This window comes from Heterodontus francisci, unplaced genomic scaffold (assembly GCF_036365525.1).
Source record: "Heterodontus francisci isolate sHetFra1 unplaced genomic scaffold, sHetFra1.hap1 HAP1_SCAFFOLD_57, whole genome shotgun sequence".
Lineage (NCBI taxonomy): Eukaryota > Metazoa > Chordata > Chondrichthyes > Heterodontiformes > Heterodontidae > Heterodontus > Heterodontus francisci.
The window spans coordinates 8,998,585-9,022,416 of NW_027142024.1; positions in this window are offsets into that span (position 1 = coordinate 8,998,585).

Consider the following 23,832-nt stretch of genomic DNA (forward strand, 5'->3'; position numbering starts at 1 on the left):
TGGGTGTCAGTGTGTGTTGGTTTGTTTTACTGGGTGTCAGTGTCTGCCTGTGCAACTGGGTATCAGTGTATGTCTGTGTTACTTTGTGTCAGTGTGTGTCTGTGTTACTGGGTGTCAGTGTGTTTGTTTGTGTTACTGGGTGTCAGTGTGTGTCTGTGTTACTTGGTGTAAGTGTGTGTCTTTGTTACTTGGTGTCCGTGTGTGTCTGTGTTACTGGGTGTCAGTGTATGTCTTTGTTACTGGGTGTCAGTGTATGTCTTTGTTACTTGGTGTGTGTGTGTCTGTGTTACTGGGTGTCAGGGTATGTCTTTGTTACTGTGTATCAGTTTGTGTCTTTGACACTAGTTGTCAGTATTTAGTTTTGTTTAGAGATACAGCACTGAAACAGGCCCTTCGGCCCACCGAGTCTGTGCCGACCATCAGCCACCCATTTATACTATTCCTACACTAATCCCGTATTCCTATCAACAACTTTGCTTCCAATTTCCACCCTTCTCTCACCTTTACATGGTCCATCTCTGACACTACCCTTCCCTTCCTCCACTTCTCTGTCTCCATCTCTGGGGATAGGTTGTCTACCTCTTTTTTTTCCTCTTTTGGGCCTCCTTATCTCGAGAGACAATGGATACGCGCCTGGAGGTGGTCAGTGGTTTGTGAAGCAGCGCCTGGAGTGGCTATAAAGGCCAATTCTGGAGTAACAGGCTCTTCCACAGGTGCTGCAGAGAAATTTGTTTGTTGGGGCTGTTGCACAGTTGGCTCTCCCCTTGCGCCTCTGTCTTTTTTCCTGCCAACTACTAAGTCTCTTCGACTCGCCACAATTTAGCCCTGTCTTTATGGCTGCCCGCCAGCTCTGGCGAATGCTGGCAACTGACTCCCACGACTTGTGATCAATGTCACACGATTTCATGTCGCGTTTGCAGACGTCTTTATAACGGAGACATGGACGGCCGGTGGGTCTGATACCAGTGGCGAGCTCGCTGTACAATGTGTCTTTGGGGATCCTGCCATCTTCCATGCGGCTCACATGGCCAAGCCATCTCAAGCGCCGCTGACTCAGTAGTGTGTATAAGCTGGGGATGTTGGCCGCTTCAAGGACTTCTGTGTTGGAGATATAGTCCTGCCACCTGATGCCAAGTATTCTCCGAAGGCAGCGAAGATGGAATGAATTGAGACGTCGCTCTTGGCTGGCATACGTTGTCCAGGCCTCGCTGCCGTAGACCAATATCCATTATAAGCCCACTGACTCCCACAGCTATCTCGACTACACTTCTTCACACCATACCTCCTGTAAGGACTCCATTCCATTCTCCCAGTTTCTCCGTCTCCGACGCATCTGCTCTGATGATGCTACCTTCCATGACGGTGCTTCTGATCTGACCTCCTTTTTCCTCAACCGAGGATTTCCCCCCACTGTGGCTGACAGGGCCCTCAACCGTGTCCGACCCATTCCCCGCACCTCTACGCTCACCCCTTCCCCTCCCTCCCAGAACCGTGACAGGGTTCCCCTTGTCCTCACTTTTCATCCCTCCAGCCTACATAGCCAAAGGATCATCCTCCGCCATCTTCGCCACCTCCAGCGTGATACCACTACCAGTCGCATCTTCCCCTCCCTTCCCCTGTCAGCATTCCGAAGGGATCGTTCCCTCCGCGACACCCTGGTCCACTCCTCCATTACCCCCACCACCTCGTCCCCGTCCCAGGGCACCTTCCCTTGCAATCGCAGGAGGTGTAATACCTGCCCATTTACCTCCTCTCTCCTCACTATCCCAGGCCCCAAACACTCCTTTCAGGTGAAGCAGCGATTTACTTGTACTTCTTTCAATGTAGTATACTGTATTCGCTGCTCACAGTGTGGTCTCCTCTACATTGGGGAGACCAAGCGCAGACTGGGTGACCGCTTTGCGGAACATCTCCGCTCAGTCCGCAAGCAGGACCCTGAGCTTCCGGTTGCTTGCCATTTCAACATTACCTCCTGCTCTCATGCTCACATCTCTGTCCTGGGATTGCTGCAGTGTTCCAGTGAACATCAACGCAAGCTCGAGGAACAGCATCTCATCTACCGATTAGGCACACTACAGCCTGCCGGACTGAACATTGAGTTCAATAATTTCAGAGCATGACAGCCCCCCACTTTACTTTCATTTTTAGTCATTTTTAGTTATTTTTTCTTCCTTTTTTTTGCATTCCTTTTTACATTTTTTACAATCTTTTTTTGCATTTATTTCATTTCATCTTAGTTTGTTCAGTTTGCTTACCCACTGTTTTTTTCAGGTTGTTCTTCTTCAGGTTTGCACTTGCTGATGTTCAATATTCAGTATATTCACACCTGTTCTGTACTAATGCTTTGTCTTTCAACACACCATTAACATATTGTTTGCCTTTGCTCCGTGACCTTTTGTTCAGTAATGTGGCCTGGTCCAATCTGCACCTTCTCCTTTGTTATCTGTTGCCCAACCCCCACCTCACTTGTTTATAATCTGTGACTTTTCTAATATTTGTCAGTTCCGAAGAAGGGTCACTGACCCGAAACGTTAACTCAGCTTCTCTTTCCACAGATGCTGCCAGACCTGCTGAGTGAATCCGGCATTTCTTGTTTTTGTTTCAGATTTCCAGCATCCGCAGTATTTTGCTTTTATATTCGAGATGACATTGCAACTGATCTTCTGGCTACGATGAGATAAGAATGGAAACAGGTGAGAGCAGTCACATAGCATGGGAATTGGGACTTGGATAAGGGCTGTTTCAGTACTGTGGCAGGGATGGAAAGATGGAGCAGTAGGAAAGAGGGCACGGATTTGAGGCACATGTTCAGATATATTTCCCGACCACCTACCTATACTAGGGGCAATTTATGATGGCCAATTAACCTATCAACCTGCAAGTCTTTGGCATGTGGGAGGAAACCGGAGCACCCGGAGGAAACCCACGCAGACACAGGGAGAACTTGCAAACTCCGCACAGGCAGTACCCAGAATCGAACCCGGGTCCCTGGAGCTGTGAGACTTCGGTGCTATCCACTGCGCCAATGTGCCCCCCCCCCACCCAGTGTGTGCCTGTGTTACTGGGTATCAGTGTATGTCTTTGTTACTTGGTGTCAGTGTATGTCTGTGTTACTTGGTGTAAGTGTGTGTCTGTGTTACTGGGTGTCAGTGTATTTCTTTGTTACTTGGTGTAAGCGTGTGTCTGTGTTGCTGGGTATCAGTGCATGTCTTTGTTACTTGGTGTAAGTGTGTGTCTGTGTTACTTGGTGTAAGTCTGAATCTTTGTTACTTGGTGTCCGTGTGTGTCTGTGTTACTGGGTGTCAGTGTATGTCTTTGTTACTTGGTGTAAGTGTGTGTCTGTGTTACTGGGTGTCAGTGTATGTCTGTGTTACTTGGTGTCAATGTGTGTCTGTGATACTGGGTATCAGTGTATGTCTTTGTGACTTGGTGTAAGTGTGTGTCTGTGTTACTGGGTGTCAGTGTATGTCTGTGTTACTTGGTGTATATGTGCGTCTGTTTTACGTGGTGTCAGTGTATGTCTGTGTTACTTGGTGTCAGTGTGTGTCTGTGTTACTTGGTGTCCGTGTGTGTCTGTGTTACTGGGTGTCAGTGTATGTCTTTGTTACTGGGTGTCAGTGTGTGTCTTTGTTACTGGGTGTCAGTGTATGTCTTTGTTACTTGGTGTAAGTGTGTGTCTGTGTTACTGGAAGTCAGTGTATGCCTGTGTTACGTGGTGTAAGTGTGTGTCTGTGTTCCTGGGTATCAGTGTATGTCTTTGTGTCTTGGTGTCCGTGTATGTATTTGTTACTGGGTGTCAGTGTGTGTCTTTGTGACCTGGTGTCAGTGTATGTCTTTGTGCTTGCTGTAAGTGTGTGTCTGTGTTACTGGGTGTCAGTGTCTGTCTGTGTTACTTGGTGTAAGTCTGTGTCTTTGTTACTTGGTGTAAGTGTGTGTCTGTGTTACTGGGTGTCAGTGTATCTCTTTGTTACTTGGTGTAAGTGTGTGTCTGTGTTACTGGGTGTCAGTGTATGTCTGTGTTACTTGGTGTATATGTGTGTCTGTGATACTGGGTATCAGTGTATGTCTTTGTGACTTGGTGTAAGTGTGTGTCTGTGTTACTGGGTGTCAGTGTGTGTCTGTGTTACTTGGTGTATATGTGTGTCTGTGATACTGGGTATCAGTGTATGTCTTTGTGACTTGGTGTCAGTGTATGTCTTTGTTACTGTGTGTCAGTGTATGTCTTTGTTTCTTGGTGTCAGTGTATGTCTTTGTTACTGGGTGTCAGAGTGTGTCTGTGTTACTTGGTGTCAGTGTATGTCTTTGTTACTGTTTATCAGTGTTTCTCTGTGTAACTGGGTGTCAGTGTGTGTTTGTTTGTGTGACTGGGTGTCAGTGTGTATCTGTGACACTAGGTGTCAGTATTTAGTTTAGTTTAGAGATACAGCACTTTAACAGGCCCTTCGGCCCACCAAGTCTTTGCCGACCATCAACCACCCTTTATACTAGTCCTACACTTATCCCGTATTCCTATCACATCCCCACCTGTCCCTATATATTTCCCTACCACCTACCTATACTAGGGGCAATATATGATGGCCAATTAACCTATCAACCTGCAAGTCTTTGGCATGTGGGAGGAAACCGGAGCACCCGGAGGAAACCCACGCAGACACAGGGAGAACTTGCAAACTCCGCACAGGCAGTACCCAGAATCGAACCCGGATCCCTGGAGCTGTGAGGCTGCGGTGCGAACCACTGCGCCAATGTGCCCCCCCCCCACCCCCAGTGTGTGCCTGTGTTACTGGGTATCAGTGTATGTCTTTGTTACTTGGTGTCAGTGTGTTTGTTTGTGTTACTGGGTGTCAGTGTGTGTCTGTGTTACTTGGTGTAAGTGTGTGTCTTTGTTACTTGGTGTCCGTGTGTGTCTGTGTTACTGGGTGTCAGTGTATGTCTTTGTTACTGGGTGTCAGTGTGTGTCTTTGTTACTGGGTGTCAGTGTATGTCTTTGTTACTTGGTGTAAGTGTGTGTCTGTGTTACTGGGAGTCAGTGTATGCATGTGTTACGTGGTGTAAGTGTGTGTCTGTGTTCCTGGGTATCAGTGTATGTCTTGGTGACTTGGTGTCCGTGTATGTCTTTGTTACTGGGTGTCAGTGTGTGTCTTTGTGACTTGGTGTCAGTGTATGTCTTTGTTACTTGCTGTAAGTGTGTGTCTGTGTTACTGGGTGTCAGTGTCTGTCTGTGTTACTTGGTTTAAGTCTGTGTCTTTGTTACTTGGTGTCCGTGTGTGTCTGTATTACTGGGTGTCAGTGTGTGTCTTTGTTACTGGGTGTCAGTGTATGTCTGTGTTACTGGGTATCAGTGCATGTCTTTGTTACTTGGTGTAAGTGTGTGTCTGTGTTACTTGGTGTAAGTCTTTGTCTTTGTTACTTGGTGTCCGTGTGTGTCTGTGTTACTGGGTGTCAGTGTATGTCTTTGTTACTTGGTGTAAGTGTGTGTCTGTGTTACTGGGTGTCAGTGTATGTCTGTGTTACTTGGTGCATATGTGTGTCTGTGATACTGGGTATCAGTGTATGTCTTTGTTACTTGCTGTAAGTGTGTGTCTGTGTTACTGGGTGTCAGTGTCTGTCTGTGTTACTTGGTTTAAGTCTGTGTCTGTGTTACTTGGTGTCCGTGTGTGTCTGTATTACTGGGTGTCAGTGTGTGTCTTTGTTACTGGGTGTCAGTGTATGTCTTTGTTACTTGGTGTAAGTGTGTGTCTGTGTTACTGGGTGTCAGTGTATGTCTGTGTTACTTGGTGTATATGTGTGTCTGTGATACTGGGTATCAGTGTATGTCTTTGTGACTTGGTGTCAGTGTATGTCTTTGTTACTGTGTGTCAGTGTATGTCATTGTGACTTGGTGTCAGTGTATGTCTTTGTTACTGGGTGTCAGTGTGTGTCTGTGTTACTTGGTGTCAGTGTATGTCTTTGTTACTGTTTATCAGTGTTTCTCTGTGTTACTGGGTGTCAGTGTGTGTTTGTTTGTGTTACTGGGTGTCAGTGTGTGTCTGTGTTACTTGGTGTAAGTGTGTGTCTTTGTTACTTGGTGTCCGTGTGTGTCTGTGTTACTGGGTATCAGTGTCTGTCTTTGTTACTTGGTGTCAGTGTATGTCTGTGTTACTTGGTGTCATTGTGTTTGTTTGTGTTACTGGGTATCAGCGTGTGTCTGTGTTACTTGGTGTAAGTGTGTGTCTTTGTTACTTGGAGTCCGTGTGTGTCTGTGTTACTGGGTGTCAGTGTATGTCTTTGTTACGGGGTGTCAGTGTGTGTCTTTGTTACTGGGTGTCAGTGTATGTCTTTGTTACTTGGTGTAAGTGTGTGACTGTGTTACTGGGTGTCAGTGTATGCCTGTGTTACTTGGTGTAAGTGTGTGTCTGTGTTACTGGGTATCAGTGTATGTCTTTGTGACTTGGTGTCAGTGTATGTCTGTGTTACTGGGTGTCAGTGTGTGTCTTTGTGACTTGGTGTCAGTGTATGTCTTTGTTACTTGCTGTAAGTGTGTGTCTGTGTTACTGGGTGTCATTGTGTGTCTTTGTTACTTGGTGTCCGTGTGTGTCTGTGTAACTGGGTGTCAGTGTATGTCTTTGTTACTGGGTGTCAGTGTGTGTCTTTGTTACTGGGTGTCAGTGTATGTCTTTGTTACTTGGTGTAAGTGTGTGTCTGTGTTACTGGGTGTCAGTGTATGTCTTTGTTACTTGGTGTAACTTTGTGTCTGTGTTACTGGGTAGCAGTGTCTGTCTTTGTTACTTGGTGTAAGTGTGTGACTGTGTTACTGGGTATCAGTGCATGTCTTTGTTACTTGGTGTAATTGTCTGTCTTTGTTACTTGGTGTCAGTGTATGTCTGTGTTACTTGGTGTCAGTGTATGTCTGTGTTACTTGGTGTCAGTGTGTGTCTTTGTGACTGTGTATCAGTGTTTCTCTGTGTTACTGGGTGTCAGTGTGTGTCTTTGTTACTTGGTGTAAGTGTATGTCTTTGTTACTTGGTGTCAGTGTATGTCTTTGTTACTTGGTGTCAGTGTGTGTCTGTGTTACTGGGTATCAGTGTATGTCTTTATGACTTGATGTCAGTGTATGTCTTTTTTACTGGGTGTCAGTGTGTGTCTTTGTTACTTGGTGTCAGTGTATGTCTTTGTTACTGTATATCAGTGTTTCTCTGTGTTACTGGGAGTCAGTGTGTATTTGTTGGTGTTACTGGGTGTCAGTGTGTGTCTGTGACACTAGGTGTCAGTAATTAGTTTAGTTTAGAGATACAGCACTAAAACAGGCCCTTCGGCCCACCGTGGCTGCGCCGAGCATCAACAACCCATTTATACTAATCCTACACCAATACCGTATTCCTATCACATCCCCACCTGTCCCTATATATTTCCCTACCACCGACCTATACTAGGGGCAATTTATGTTGGCCAATTAACCTATCAACCTGCAAGTCTTTGGCATGTGGGAGGAAACCGGAGCACCCGGAGGAAACCTACGCAGACACAGGGAGAAGTTTCAAACTCCGCACAGGCTGTACCCAGAATAGAACCCGGGTCCCTGGAGCTGTGAGGCTGCGGTGCTAACCACTGCGCCAATGTGCCCCCCCACCCCCCACAGTGTGTGCCTGTGTTACTGGGTATCAGTGTATGTCTTTGTTACTTGGTGTAAGTGTATGTCTGTGTTAATTGGTGTCATTGTGTTTGTTTGTGTTACTGGGTGGCAGTGTGTGTCTTTGTTACTGGGTGTCAGTGTATGTCTTTGTTACTTGGTGTAAGTGTGTGACTGTGTTACTGGGTGTCAGTGTACGCCTGTGATACTTGGTGTAAGTGTGTGTCTGTGTTACTGGGTATCAGTGTATGTCTTTGTGACTTGGTGTCAGTGTATGTCTGTGTTACTGGGTGTCAGTGTATGTCTTTGTTACTTGGTGTAAGTGTGTGTCTGTGTTACTGGGTAGCAATGTCTGTCTATGTTACTTGGTGTAAGTGTGTGTCAAAATACTTGGTGTGAGTGTATGTCTTTGTTACTTGGTGTAATTGTCTGTCTTTGTTACTTGGTGTCAGTGTATGTCTGTGTTACTTGGTGTAAGTGTGTGTCTTTGTTACTTGGTGTAAGTGTATGTCTTTGTTACTTGGTGTCAGTGTATGTCTTTGTTACTTGGTGTCAGTGTGTGTCTGTGTTACTGGGCATCAGTGTATGTCTTAGTGACCTGGTGTCAGTGTATGTCTTTTTTACTGGGTGTCAGTGTGTGTCTTTGTTACTTGGTGTCAGTGTATGTCTTTGTTACTGTATATCAGTGTTTCTCTGTGTTACTGGGTGTCAGTGTGTGTCTTTGTTACTTGGTGTAAGTGTATGTCTTTGTTACTTGGTGTCAGTGGATGTCTTTGTTACTTGGTGTCAGTGTGTGTCTGTGTTACTGGGCATCAGTGTATGTCTTTGTGACTTGGTGTCAGTGTATGTTTTTTTTACTGGGTGTCAGTGTGTGTCTTTGTTACTTGGTGTCAGTGTATGTCTGTGTTACTTGGTGTCAGTGTGTTTGTTTGTGTTACTGGGGGTCAGTGTGTGTCTGTGTTACTTGGTGTAAGTGTGTGTCTTTTTTACTTTGTGCACGTGTGTGTCTGTGTTACTGGGTGTCAGTGCATGTCTTTGTTACTGGGTGTCAGTGTGTGTCTTTGTTACTGGGTGTCAGTGTATGTCTTTGTTACTTGGTGTAAGTGTGTGTCTGTGTTACTGGGAGTCAGTGTATGCCTGTGTTACGTGGTGTAAGTGTGTGTCTGTGTTACTGGGTATCAGTGTATGTCTTTGTTACTTGGTGTCAGTGTATGTCTGTGTTACTTCGTGTGAGTGTGTTTGTTTGTGTTACTGGGTGTCAGTGTGTGTCTTTGTTACTTGGTGTCAGTGTATGTCTGTGTTACTTGGTGTCAGTGTGTTTGTTTGTGTTACTGGGGGTCAGTGTGTGTCTGTGTTACTTGGTGTAAGTGTGTGTCTTTGTTACTTGGTGTCCGTGTGTGTCTGTGTTACTGGGTGTCAGTGTATGTCTTTGTTACTGGGTGTCAGTGTGTGTCTTTGTTACTGGGTGTCAGTGTATGTCTTTGTTACTTGGTGTAAGTGTGTGGCTGTGTTACTGGGAGTCAGTGTATTCCTGTGTTACGTGGTGTAAGTGTGTGTCTGTGTTCCTGGGTATCAGTGTATGTCTTTGTGACTTGGTGTCCGTGTATGTCTTTGTTACTGGGTGTCAGTGTGTGTCTTTGTGACTTGGTGTCAGTGTATGTCTTTGTTACTTGCTGTAAGTGTGTGTCTGTGTTACTGGGTGTCAGTGTCTGTCTGTGTTACTTTGTGTAAGTCTGTGTCTTTGTTACTTCGTGTACGTGTGTGTCTGTATTACTGGGTGTCAGTGTGTGTCTTTGTTACTGGGTGTCAGTGTATGTCTTTGTTACTTGGTGTAAGTGTGTGTCTGTGTTACTGGGTGTCAGTGTATGTCTTTGTTACTTGTTGTAAGTGTATGTCTGTGTTACTGGGTGTCAGTGTATGCCTGTGATACTTGGTGTAAGTGTGTGTCTGTGTTACTGGGTATCAGTGTATGTCTTTGTGACTTGGTGTCAGTGTATGTCTGTGTTACTGGGTGTCAGTGTATGTCTTTGTTACTTGGTGTAAGTGTGTGTCAAAATACTTGGTGTAAGTGTATGTCTTTGTTACTTGGTGCAATTGTCTGTCTTTGTTACTTGGTGTCAGTGTATGGAAAATGAAAAGTAAATGGAAAAGTCCTGGGGAAAATTGATGTCCAGAGAGATTTGGGTGTTCAGGTCCACTGTTCCCTGAAGGTGGCAACGCAGGTAAATAGAGTGGTCAAGAAGGCATACGGCATGCTTTCCTTCATCGGACGGGGCATTGAGTACAAGAGTTGGCAGGTCATGTTACAGTTGTATAGGACTTTGATTCGGCCACATTTGGAATAATGCGTACATTTCTGGTCGCCACATTATCAAAAGGATGTGGATGCTTTGGAGAGGGTGCAGAGGAGGTTCACAAGGATGTTGCCTGGTATGGAGGGAGCTAGCTATGAAGAGAGGTTGAGCAGATTAGGATTATTTTCATTAGAAAGACGGAGGTTGAGGGGGGACCTGATTGAGGTGTACAAAATCATGAGAGGTATAGACAGGGTGGATAGCAAGAGGCTTTTTCCCAGAGTGGGGGTTTCAATTACTAGAGGACACGAGTTCAAAGTGAAAGGGGAAAAGTTTAGGGGGGATATGCGTGGAAAGTTCTTTACGCAGAGGGTGGTGGGCACCTGGAACGCATTGCCAGCGGAGGTGGTAGATGCGGGCACGATGGATTCTTTTAAGATGTATCTAGACAGATACATGAATGGGCAGGAAGAAAAGAGATACAGAACCTTAGAAAATAGGCGACATGTTTAGAGAGAGGATCTGGATCGGCGCAGGCTTGGAGGGCCGAAGGGCCTGTTCCTGTGCTGTAATTATCTTTGTTCTTTGTTCTTTGTTCTTTTGTATGTCTGTGTTACTTGGTGTAAGTGTGTGTCTTTGTTACTTGGTGTCAGTGTATGTCTTTGTTACTTGGTGTCAGTGTATGTCTTTGTTACTTGGTGTCAGTGTGTGTCTGTGTTACTGGGCATCAGTGTATGTCTGAGTGACCTGGTGTCAGTGTATGTCTTTTTTACTGGGTGTCAGTGTGTGTCTTTGTTACTTGGTGTCAGTGTATGTCTTTGTTACTGTATATCAGTGTTTCTCTGTGTTACTGGTTGTCAGTGTGTGTCTTTGTGTCTTGGTGTAAGTGTATGTCTTTGTAACTTGGTGTCAGTGGATGTCTTTGTTACTTGGTGTCAGTGTGTGTCTGTGTTACTGGGCATCAGTGTATGTCTTTGTGACTTGGTGTCAGTGTATGTCTTTTTTACTGGGTGTCAGTGTATGTCTTTGTTACTTGGTGTCAGAGTATGTCTGTGTTACTTGGTGTCAGTGTGTTTGTTTGTGTTACTGGGTGCCAGTGTGTGTCTGTGTTACTTGGTGTAAGTGTGTGTCTTTGTTACTTGGTGTCCGTGTGTGTCTGTGTTACTGGGTGTCAGTGTATGTCTTTGTTACTGGGTGTCACTGGGTGTCTTTGTTACTGGGTGTCAGTGTATGCCTTTGTTACTTGGTGTAAGTGTGTGTCTGTGTTACTGGGAGTCAGTGTATGCCTGTGTTACGTGGTGTAAGTGTGTGTCTGTGTTACTGGGTATCAGTGTATGTCTTTGTTACTTGGTGTCAGTGTATGTCTGTGTTACTTGGTGTCAGTGTGTGTCTTTGTTACTTGGTGTCCGTGTGTGTCTGTGTGACTGGGTGTCAGTGTATGTCTTTGTTACTGGGTGTCAGTGTGTGTCTTTGTTACTGGGTGTCAGTGTATGTCTTTGTTACTTGGTGTAAGTGTGTGTCTGTGTTACTGGGAGTCAGTGTATGCCTGTGTTACGTGGTGTAAGTGTGTGTCTGTGTTCCTGGGTATCAGTGTATGTCTTTGTGACTTGGTGTCCGTGTATGTCTTTGTTACTGGGTGTCAGTGTGTGCCTTTGTGACTTGGTGTCAGTGTATGTCTTTGTTACTTGCTGTAAGTGTGTGTCTGTGTTACTGGGTGTCAGTGTCTGTCTGTGTTACTTGGTGTAAGTCTGTGTCTTTGTTACTTGGTGTCCGTGTGTGTCTGTATTACTGGGTGTCAGTGTGTGTCTTTGTTACTGGGTGTCAGTGTATGTCTTTGTTACTTGGTGTAAGTGTGTGTCTGTGTTACTGGGTGTCAGTGTATGTCTTTGTTACTTGGTGTAAGTGTATGTCTGTGTTACTGGGTATCAGAGCATGTCTTTGTTACTTGGTGTAAGTGTGTGTCTGTGTTCCTGGGTATCAGTGTATGTCTTTGGTACTTGGTGTCAGTGTATGTCTTTGTGACTGTGTGTCAGTGTGTGTCTGTGTTACTGGGCATCAGTGTATGTCTTTGTGACTTGGTGTCATTGTATGTCTTTTTCACTGGGTGTCAGTGTGTGTCTGTTTTACTTGGTGTCAGTGCATGTCTTTGTTACTTGGTGTCAGTGTATGTCTGTGTTACTTGGAATCAGTGTGTTTGTTTTTGTTTCTGGGTGTCAGTGTGTGTCTGTGTTACTTGGTGTAAGTGTGTGTCTTTGTTACTTGGTGTCCGTGTGTGTCTGTGTTACTATGTGTCAGTGTATGCCTTTGTTACTGGGTGTCAGTGTGTGTCTTTGTTTCTGGTTGTCAGTGTATGTCTTTGTTACTTGGTGTCAGTGTATGTCTTTGTTACTGTTTATCATTGTTTCTCTGTGTTACTGGGTGTCAGTGTGTGTTTGTTTGTGTTACTGGGTGTCAGTGTGTATCTGTGACACTAGGTGTCAGTATTTAGTTTAGTTTAGAGATACAGCACTTAAACAGGCCCTTCGGCCCACCGAGTGTGTGCCGACCATCAGCCACCCATTTATACTAATCCAACATTAATCCCGTATTCCTATCACATGCCCACTTGTCCCTATATATTTCCCTACCACCTACCAACACTAGGGGCAATTTATGTTGGCCAATTAACCTATCAACCTGCAAGTCTTTGGCATGTGGGAGGAAACCGGAGCACCCGGAGGAAACCTACGCAGACACAGGGAGAAGTTGCAAACTCCCAACAGGCAGTACCCAGAATAGAAACCGGGTCCCTGGAGCTGTGAGGCTGCGGTGCTAAACACTGCGCCAATGTGCCCACCACCCCCTCCCCCCACCCCCACAGTGTGTGCCTGTGTTACTGGGTATCAGTGTCTGTCTTTGTTACTTGGTGTCAGTGTATGTCTGTGTTACTTGGTGTCAGTGTGTTTGTTTGTGTTACTGGGTATCAGTGTGTTTGTTTGTGTTACTTGGTGTAAGTGTGTGTCTTTGTTACTTGGTGTCCGTGTGTGTCTGTGTTACTTGGTGTCAGTGTATGTCTTTGTTACGGGGTGTCAGTGTGTGTCTTTGTTACTGGGTGTCAGTGTATGTCTTTGTTACTTGGTGTAAGTGTGTGACTGTGTTACTGGGTGTCAGTGTATGCCTGTGTTACTTGGTGTAAGTGTGTGTCTGTGTTACTGGGTATCAGTGTATGTCTTTGTGACTTGGTGTCAGTGCATGTCTGTGTTACTGGGTGTCAGTGTGTGTCTTTGTGACTTGGTGTCAGTGTATGTCTTTGTTACTTGCTGTAAGTGTGTGTCTGTGTTATTGGGTGTCATTGTGTGTCTTTGTTACTTGGTGTCCGTGTGTGTCTGTGTTACTATGTGTCAGTGTATGCCTTTGTTACTGGGTGTCAGTGTATGTCTTTGTTACTTGGTGTCAGTGTATGACTTTGTTACTTGGTGTCAGTGTATGTCTTTGTTCCTGTTTATCATTGTTTCTCTGTGTTACTGGGTGTCAGTGTGTGTTTGTTTGTGTTACTGGGTGTCAGTGTGTATCTGTGACACTAGGTGTCAGTATTTAGTTTAGTTCAGAGATAAAGCACTTAAACAGGCCCTTCGGCCCACCGAGTGTGTGCCGACCATCAGCCACCCATTTATACTAATCCAACATTAATCCCGTATTCCTATCACATCCCCACTTGTCCCTATATATTTCCCTACCACCTACCTATACTAGGGGCAATTTATGTTGGCCAATTAACCTATCAACCTGCAGGTATTTGGCATGTGGGCGGAAACCGGAGCACCCGGAGGAAACCTACGCAGACACAGGGAGAAGTTGCAAACTCCCCACAGGCAGTACCCAGAATAGAACCCGGGTCCCTGGAGCTGTGAGGCTGCGGTGCTAAACACTGCGCCAATGTGCCCACCCCCCCCCCCACCCCCCACCCCCACAGTGTGTGCCTGTGTTACTGGGTATCAGTGTCTGTCTTTGTTACTTGGTGTCACTGTATGTCTGTGTTACTTGGTGTCAGTGTGTTTGTTTGTGTTACTGGGTATCAGTGTGTGTCTGTGTTACTTGGTGTCAGTGTATGACTTTGTTACGGGGTGTCAGTGTGTGTCTTTGTTACTGGGTGTCAGTGTATGTCTTTGTTACTTGGTGTAAGTGTGTGACTGTGTAACTGGGTGTCAGTATATGCCTGTGTTACTTGGTGTAAGTGTGTGTCTGTGTTACTGGGTATCAGTGTTTCTCTGTGTTACTTGGTGTCAGTGTGTGTGTTTGTTACTTGGTGTAAGTGTATGTCTTTGTTACATGGTGTCTGTGTATGTCTTTGTTACTTGGTGTCAGTGGGTGTCTGTGTTACTGGGCATCAGTGTATGTCTTTGTGACTTGGTGTCAGTGTATGTCTGTGTTACTGGGTGTCAGTGTGTGTCTTTGTGTCTTGGTGTCAGTGTATGTCTTTGTTACTTGGTGTCCGTGTGTGTCTGTGTTACTGGGTGTCAGTGCATGTCTTTGTTACTGGGTGTCAGTGTGTGTCTTTGTTACTGGGTGTCAGTGTATGTCTTTGTTACTTGGTGTAATTGTCTGTCTTTGTTACTTGGTGTCAGTGTATGTCTGTGTTACTTGGTGTAAGTGTGTGTCTTTGTTACTGTGTTTCAGTGTTTCTCTGTGTTACTGGGTGTCAGTGTGTGTGTTTGTTACTTGGTGTAAGTGTATGTCTTTGTTACTTGGTGTCTGTGTATGTCTTTGTTACTTGGTGTCAGTGGGTGTCTGTGTTACTGGGCATCAGTGTATGTCTTTGTGACTTGGTGTCAGTGTATGTCTTTTTTACTGGGTGTCAGTGTGTGTCTTTGTTACTTGGTGTCAGTTTATGTCTTTGTTACTGTGTATCAGTTTTTCTCTGTGTCACTGGGAGTCAGTGTGTGTTTGTTGGTGTTACTGGGTGTCAGTGTGTGTCTGTGACACTCGGTGTCAGTAATTAGTTTAGTTTAGAGATACTGCACTTCGACAGGCCCTTCGGCCCACCGTGGCTGCGCCGACCATCAACAACCCATTTATACTAATCCTACAGCAATACCGTATTCCTATCACATCCCCACGTGTCCCTATATATTTCCCTACCACCGACCTACACTAGGGGCAATTTATGTTGGCCAATTAACCTATCAACCTGCAAGTCTTTGGCATGAGGGAGGAAACCGGAGCACCCGGCGGAAACCTACGCAGACACGGAGAAGTTGCAAACTCCGCACAGGCAGTACCCAGAATAGAACCCGGGTCCCTGGAGCTGTGAGGCTGCGGTGCTAACCACTGCGCCAATGTGCCCACCCCCCCCAGTGCGTGCCTGTGTTACTGGGTATCAGTGTATGTCTTTGTTACTTGGTGTCAGTGTATGTCTGTGTTACTTGCTGTCAGTGTGTTTGTTTGTGTTACTGGGTGTCAGTGTGTGTCTGTGTTACTTGGTGTAAGTGTGTGTCTTTGTTACTTGGTGTCCGTGTGTGTCTGTGTTACTGGGTGTCAGTGTATGTCTTTGTTACTGGGTGGCAGTGTGTGACTTTGTTACTGGGTGTCAGTGTATGTCTTTGTTACTTGGTGTAAGTGTGTGACTGTGCTACTGGGTGTCAGTGTATGCCTGTGATACTTGGTGTAAGTGTGTGTCTGTGTTACTGGGTATCAGTGTATGTCTTTGTGACTTGGTGTCAGTGTATGTCTGTGTTACTGGGTGTCAGTGTCTGTCTTTGTTACTTGGTGTAAGTGTGTGTCAAAATACTTGGTGTAAGTGTATGTCTTTGTTACTTGGTGTAATTGTCTGTCTTTGTTACTTGGTGTCAGTGTATGTCTGTGTTACTTGGTGTAAGTGTGTGTCTTTGTTACTTGGTGTAAGTGTATGTCTTTGTTACTTGGTGTCAGTGTATGTCTTTGTTACTTGGTGTCAGTGTGTGTCTGTGTTACTGGGCATCAGTGTATGTCTTAGTGAGCTGGTGTCAGTGTATGTCTTTTTTACTGGGTCTCAATGTGTGTCTTTGTTACTTGGTGTCAGTGTATGTCTTTGTTACTGGGTATCAGTGTATGTCTTTGTTACTTGGTGTCAGTGTATGTCTGTGTTACTTGGTGTCAGTGTGTTTGTTTGTGTTACTGGGTGTCAGTGTGTGTCTGTGTTACTTGGTGTAAGTGTGTGTCTATGTTACTTGGTGTCCGTGTGTGTCTGTGTTACTGGGTGTCAGTGTATGTCTTTGTTACTGGGTGTCAGTGTGTGTCTTTGTTACTGAGTGTCAGTGTATATCTTTGTTACTTGGTGTAAGTGTGTGTCTGCGTTACTGGGAGTCAGTGTATGCCTGTGTTACGTGGTGTATATGTGTGTCTGTGTTCCTGGGTATCAGTGTATGTCTTTGTGACTTGGTGTCCGTGTATGTCTTTGTTACTGGGTGTCAGTGTGTGTCTTTGTGACTTGGTGTCAGTGTATGTCTTTGTTACTTGCTGTAAGTGTGTGTCTGTGTTACTGGGTGTCAGTGTCTGTCTGTGTTACTTGGTGTAAGTCTGTGTCATTGTTACTTGGTGTCCGTGTGTGTCTGTATTACTGGGTGTCAGTGTGTGTCTTTGTTACTGGGTGTCAGTGTATGTCTTTGTTACTTGGTGTAAGTGTGTGTCTGTGTTACTGGGTGTCAGTGTATGTCTTTGTTACTTGGTGTAAGTGTGTGTCTGTGTTACTGGGTATCAGTGCATGTCTTTGTTACTTGGTGTAAGTGTGTGTCTGTGTTACTGGGTATCAGTGTATGTCTTTGTTACTTGGTGTCAGTGTATGTCTTTGTTACTGTGTGTCAGTGTGTGTCTGTGTTACTGGGCATCAGTGTATGTCTTTGTGACTTGGTTTCATTGTATGTCTTTTTCACTGGGTGTCAGTGTGTGTCTGTTTTACTTGGTGTCAGTGTATGTCTTTGTTACTTGGTGTCAGTGTATGTCTGTGTTACCTGGTGTCAGTGTGTTTGTTTTTGTTACTGAGTGTCAGTGTGTGTCTTTGTTTCTGGGTGTCAGTGTATGTCTTTGTTACTTGGTGTCAGTGTTTGACTTTTTTACTTGGTGTCAGTGTGTGTCTTTGTTACTGTTCATCATTGTTTCTCTGTGTTACTGGGTGTCAGTGTGTGTTTGTTTGTGTTACTGGGTGTCAGTGTATGCCTGTGTTACTTGGTGTAAGTGTGTGTCTGTGTTACTGGATATCAGTGTATGTCTTTGTGACTTGGTGTCAGTGTATGTCTGTGTTACTGGGTGTCAGTGTGTTTCTTTGTGACTTGGTGTCAGTGTATGTCTTTGTTACTTGCTGTAAGTGTGTGTCTGTGTTACTGGGTGTCAGTGTGTGTCTTTGTTACTTGGTGTCCGTGTGTGCCTGTCTTACTTGGTGTCAGTGTACGACTTTGTTACTGGGTGTCAGTGTATGTCTTTGTTACTTGGTGTAAGTGTGTGTCTGTATTACTGGGTGTCAGTGTATGCCTGTGTTGCTTGGTGTAAGTGTGTGTCTGTGTTACTGGGTATCAGTGTATGTCTTTGTGACTTGGTGTAAGTGTATGTCTTTGTTACTGGGTGTCAGTGTGTGTCTGTGTTACTGGGTATCAGTGTATGTCTTTGTTACTTGGTGTCATTGTATGTCAAAATACTTGGTGTAAGTGTATGTCTTTGTTACTTGGTTTTAGGTATCTCTGTGTTACTGGGTATCAGTGTATGTCTTTGTGACTTGGTGTCAGTGTATGTCTTTGTTACTTGCTGTAAGTGTGTGTCTGTGTTACTGGGTGTCAGTGTCTGTCTGTGTTACTTGGTGTAAGTCTGTGTCATTGTTACTTGGTGTCCGTGTGTGTCTGTATTACTGGGTGTCAGTGTGTGTCTTTGTTACTGGGTGTCAGTGTATGTCTTTGTTACTTGGTGTAAGTGTGTGTCTGTGTTACTGGGTGTCAGTGTATGTCTTTGTTACTTGGTGTAAGTGTGTGTCTGTGTTACTGGGTATCAGTGCATGTCTTTGTTACTTGGTGTAAGTGTGTGTCTGTGTTACTGGGTATCAGTGTATGTCTTTGTTACTTGGTTTTAGGTATCTCTGTGTTACTGGGTATCAGTGTATGTCTTTGTGACTTGGTGTCAGTGTATGTCTTTGTTACTTGCTGTAAGTGTGTGTCTGTGTTACTGGGTGTCAGTGTCTGTCTGTGTTACTTATTGTAAGTCTGTGTCATTGTTACTTGGTGTCCGTGTGTGTCTGTATTACTGGGTGTCAGTGTGTGTCTTTGTTACTGGGTGTCAGTGTATCTCTTTGTTACTTGGTGTAAGTGTGTGTCTGTGTTACTGGGTGTCAGTGTATGTCTTAGTTACTTGGTGTAAGTGTGTGTCTGTGTTACTGGGTATCAGTGCATGTCTTTGTTACTTGGTGTAAGTGTGTGTCTGTGTTACTGGGTATCAGTGTATGTCTTTGTTACTTGGTGTCAGTGTATGTCTTTGTTACTGTGGGTCAGTGTGTGTCTGTGTTACTGGGCATCAGTGTAAGTCTTTGTGACTTGGTTTCATTGTATGTCTTTTTTCACTGGGTGTCAGTGTATGTCTGTGTTACTTGGTGTCAGTGTGTTTGTTTTTGTTACTGGGTGTCAGTGTGTGTCTGTGTTACTTGGTGTAAGTGTGTTTCTTTGTTACATGGTGTCCGTGTGTGTCTGTGTTACTGGGTGTCAGTGTATGCCTTTGTTACTGAGTGTCAGTGTGTGTCTTTGTTTCTGGGTGTCAGTGTATGTCTTTGTTACTTGGTGTCAGTGTTTGACTTTGTTACTTAGTGTCAGTGTATGTCTTTGTTACTGTTCATCATTGTTTCTCTGTGTTACTGGGTGTCAGTGTGTGTTTGTTTGTGTTACTGGGTGTCAGTGTATGCCTGTGTTACTTGGTGTAAGTGTGTGTCTGTGTTACTGGATATCAGTGTATGTCTTTGTGACTTTGTGTCAGTGTATGTCTGTGTTACTGGGTGTCAGTGTGTTTCTTTGTGACTTGGTGTCAGTGTATGTCTTTGTTACTTGCTGTAAGTGTGTGTCTGTGTTACTGGGTGTCAGTGTGTGTCTTTGTTACTTGGTGTCCGTGTGTGCCTGTCTTACTTGGTGTCAGTGTACGTCTTTGTTACTGGGTGTCAGTGTATGTCTTTGTTACTTGGTGTAAGTGTGTGTCTGTATTACTGGGTGTCAGTGTATCCCTGTGTTGCTTGGTGTAAGTGTGTGTCTGTGTTACTGGGTATCAGTGTATGTCTTTGTGACTTGGTGTAAGTGTATGTCTTTGTTACTGGGTGTCAGTGTGTGTCTGTGTTACTGGGTATCAGTGTATGTCTTTGTTACTTGGTGTCATTGTATGTCAAAATATTTGGTGTAAGTATATGTCTTTGTTACTTGGTTTTAGGTATCTCTGTGTTACTGGGTATCAGTGTATGTCTTTGTGACTTGGTATCAGTGTGTGTCTGTTTTACTGGGTATCAGTGTATGTCTTTGTTACTTGGTGTCCGTGTTTGTCTGTGTTACTGGGTGTCAGTGTATGTCTTTGTTACTGGGTGTCAGTCTATGTCTTTGTTACTTTGTGTAAGTGTGTGTCTGTGTTACTGGGTATCAGTGTATGTCTTAGTTACTTGGTGTCAGTGTATGTCTAAATACTTGGTGTATGTGTATGTCATTGTTACTTGGTGTAATTGTCTGTCTTTGTTACTTGGTGTAAGTGTATGTCTTTGTTACTTGGTGTAAGTGTGCGCCTGTGTTGCTGGGTATCAGTGTATGTCTTTGTTACTTGGTGTCAGTGTATGTCAAAATACTTGGTGTAAGTGTATGTCATTGTTACTTGGTGTAATTGTCTGTCTTTGTTACTTGGTGTAAGTGTATGTCTTTGTTACCTGTGTCAGTGTATGTCTTTGTTACTTGGTGCCCGTGTGTGTCTGTGCTACTGGGTGTCAGTGTATGTCTATGTTACTGGGTGTCAGTGGATGTCTTTGTTACTTGGTGTAAATGTGTGTCTGTGTTAGTGGGTATCAGTGTCTGTCTTTGTAACTTGGTGTAAATGTTTGTCTGTGTTACTGGGTATCAGTTTATGTCTTTGTGACTGGGTGTCAATGTGTGTCTGTGTTACTTGCTGTCAGTGTATGTCTTTGTTACTGTTTATCAGTGTTTCTCTGTGTTACTGGGTGTCAGGGTGTGTCTTTGTTACTGGGTGTCAGTGTGTGTCTGTGTTACTGGGTATCAGTGTATGTCTTTGTTACTTGGTCTCAGTGTATGTCTGTGTTACTTGGTGTAAGTGTGTGTCTGTGTTACTGGGTATCAGTGAATGTCTTTGTGACTTGGTGTCAGTGTGTGCCTTTGTGACTTGGTGTCAGTGCATGTCTTTGTTACTTGGTGTAAGTGTTTGTATGTGTTACTGGGTATCTTTGTATGTCTTTGTTACTTGGTGTCAGTGTATGACTGTGTTACTTGCTGTAAGTGTGTGACTTTGGTACTTGATGTAAGTGTGTGTCTGTGTTACTGGGTATCAGTGTATGTCTTTGTTACTTGGTTTCAGTGCATGTCTGTGCTACTTGGTGTAAGTGTGTGTCTGTGTTACTGGGTATCAGTGCATGTCTGTGAGACTTGGTGTCCGTGTGTGTCTTTGTGACTTGGTGTCAGTGTATGTCTTTGTTACTTGGTGTAAGTGTGTGTCTGTGTTGCTGGGTATCTGTGTATGTCTTTGTTACTTGGTGTAATTGTCTGTCTTTGTTTCTTGGTGTAAATGTATGTCTTTGTTACTTGGTGTCAGCGGATGTCTTTGTTACCTGGTACCCGTGTGTGTCTGTGTTACTGGGTGTCAGTGTATGTCTTTGTTACTGGGTGTCAGTGTATGTCTTTGTTACTGGTTGTCAGTGTGTCACTTTGTGACTTGGTGTCAGTGAATGTCTTTGTTACTTGGTGTAAGTGTGTCTCTGTGTTACTGGGTATCAGTGTATGTCTTTGTTACTTGGTGTCAGTGTATGTCTGTGTTACTTGGTGTAAGTGTGTGTCTGTGTTACTGGGTATCAGTGTATGTCTTTGTGACTTGGTGTCAGTGTATGTCTTTGTTACTGGGTGTCAGTGTGTGTCTTTGTGACTTGGTGTCAGTGTATGTCTTTGTTACTTGGTGTAAGTGTGTGTCTGCGTTACTGGGTATTTTTGTATGTCTTTGTTACTTGGTGTAAGTGTATGTCTGTGTTACTTGGTGTAAGTGTGTGTCTGTGTTACTGGGTATCAGTGTATGTCTGTGTGACTTGGTGTCAGTGTGTTTGTTTGTGTTACTGGGTGACAGTGTATGTCTGTGTTACTTGGTGTAAGTTTGTGTCTTTGTTACTTGGTGTCCGTGTGTGTCTGTGTTACTGGGTGTCAGTGTATGTCTTTGTTACTGGGTGTCAGTGTGTGTCTTTGTTACTGGGTGTCAGTGTATGTCTTTGTTACTTGGTGTAAGTGTTTGTCTGTGTTACTGGGTGTAAGTGTATGTCTGTGTTACTTGGTGTAAGTGTGTGTCTGTGTTACTGGGTATCAGTGTATGTCTGTGTGACTTGGTGTCAGTGTGTTTGTTTGTGTTACTGGGTGACAGTGTGTGTCTGTGTTACTTGGTGTAAGTGTGTGTCTTGTTACTTGGTGTCCGTGTGTGTCTGTGTTACTGGGTGTCAGTGTATGTCTTTGTTACTGGGTGTCAGTGTGTGTCTTTGTTACTGGGTGTCAGTGTATGTCTTTGTTACTTGGTGTAAGTGTGTGTCTGTGTTACTGGGTGTCAGTGTATGCCTGTGTTACTTGGTGTAAGTGTGTGTCTGTGTTACTGGATATCAGTGTATGTCTTTGTGACTTGGTGTCAGTGTATGTCTGTGTTACTGGGTGTCAGTGTGTTTCTTTGTGACTTGGTGTCAGTGTATGTCTTTGTTACTTGCTGTAAGTGTGTGTCTGTGTTACTGGGTGTCAGTGTGTGTCTTTGTTACTTGGTGTCCGTGTGTGCCTGTCTTACTTGGTGTCAGTGTACGTCTTTGTTACTGGGTTTCAGTGTATGTCTTTGTTACTTGGTGTAAGTGTGTGTCTGTATTACTGGGTGTCCGCGTATGCCTGTGTTACTTGGTGTAAGTGTGTGTCTGTGTTACTGGGTATCAGTGTATGTCTTTGTGACTTGGTGTAAGTGTATGTCTTTGTTACTGGGTGTCAGTGTGTGTCTGTGTTACTGGGTATCAGTGTTTGTCTTTGTTACTTGGTGTAAGTGTATCTCTGTGTTACTGGGTATCAGTGTATGTCTTTGTGACTTGGTGTCCGTGTGTGTCTGTTTTACTGGGTATCAGTGTATGTCTTTGTTACTTGGTGTCCGTGTTTGTCTGTGTTACTGGGTGTCAGTGTATGTCTTTGTTACTGGGTGTCAGTCTATATCTTTGTTACTTGGTGTAAGTGTGTGTCTGTTTTACTGGGTTTCAGTGTATGTCTTTGTTACTTGGTGTCAGTGTATGTCTGTGTTACTTGGTGCAAGTGTGTGTCTGTGTTACTGGGTATCAGTGTATGTCTTTGTGACTTGGTGTCAGTGTATGTCTTTGTTACTGGGTGTCAGTGTGTCTCTTTGTGACTTGGTGTCAGTGTATGTCTTTGCTCCTTGGTGTAAGTGTGTGTCTGTGTTACTGGGTATCAGTGTATGTCTTTGTTACTTGGTGTCAGTGTACGTCTGTGTTACTTGGTGTAAGTTTGTGTCTGTGTTACTGGGTATCAGTGTATGTCTGTGTGACTTGGTGTCAGTGTGTGCCTTTGTTACTTGGTGTAAGTGTGTGTCTTTGTTACTGGGTGTAAGTGTGTCGTTGTGACTTGGTGTCAATGTATGACTTTGTTACTTGGTGTAAGTGTGTGTCTGCGTTACTTGGTATCATTGTATGTCTTTGTGACTTGGTGTCAGTGTATGTCTGTGTTACTGGGTGTCAGTGTGTTTCTTTGTGACTTGGTGTCAGTGTATGTCTTTGTTACTTGCTGTAAGTGTGTGTCTGTGTTACTGGGTGTCAGTGTGTGTCTTTGTTACTTGGTGTCCGTGTGTGCCTGTCTTACTTGGTGTCAGTGTACGTCTTTGTTACTGGGTGTCAGTGTATGTCTTTGTTACTTGGTGTAAGTGTGTGTCTGTATTACTGGGTGTCAGTGTATGCCTGTGTTACTTGGTGTAAGTGTGTGTCTGTGTTACTGGGTATCAGTGTATGTCTTTGTGACTTGGTGTAAGTGTATGTCTTTGTTACTGGGTGTCAGTGTGTGTCTGTGTTACTGGGTATCATTGTATGTCTTTGTTACTTGGTGTCAGTGTATGTCAAAATACTTGGTGTAAGTGTATGTCTTTGTTACTTGGTTTTAGTGGATCTCTGTGTTACTGGGTATCAGTGTATGTCTTTGTGACTTGGTATCAGTGTGTGTCTGTTTTACTGGGTATCAGTGTATGTCTTTGTTACTTGGTGTCCGTGTTTGTCTGTGTTACTGGGTGTCAGTGTATGTCTTTGTTACTGGGTGTCAGTCTATGTCTTTGTTACTTGGTGTAAGTGTGTGTCTGTGTTACTGGGTATCAGTGTATGTCTTTGTGACTTGGTGTCAGTGTATGTCTTTGTTACTGGGTGTCAGTGTGTGTCAAAATAATTGGTGTAAGTGTATGTCTTTGTTACTTGGTGTCAGTGTTTGTCTTTGTTACTTGGTGTCAGTGTGTGTCTGTGATACTGGTTATCAGTGTATGGCTTTGTGACTTGGTATCAGTGTGTGCCTGTGTTACTGGGTATCAGTGTATGTCTTTGTTACTGGTTGTAAGTGTATGTCGTTGATACTTGGTGTCAGTCTATGTCTGTGTTACTTGGTGTAAGTGTGTGTCTTTGTTACTTGGTGTCAGTGTATGTCTTTGTTACTTGGTGTAAGTGTGTGTTTGTGTTACTTGGTGTAAGTGTGTGTC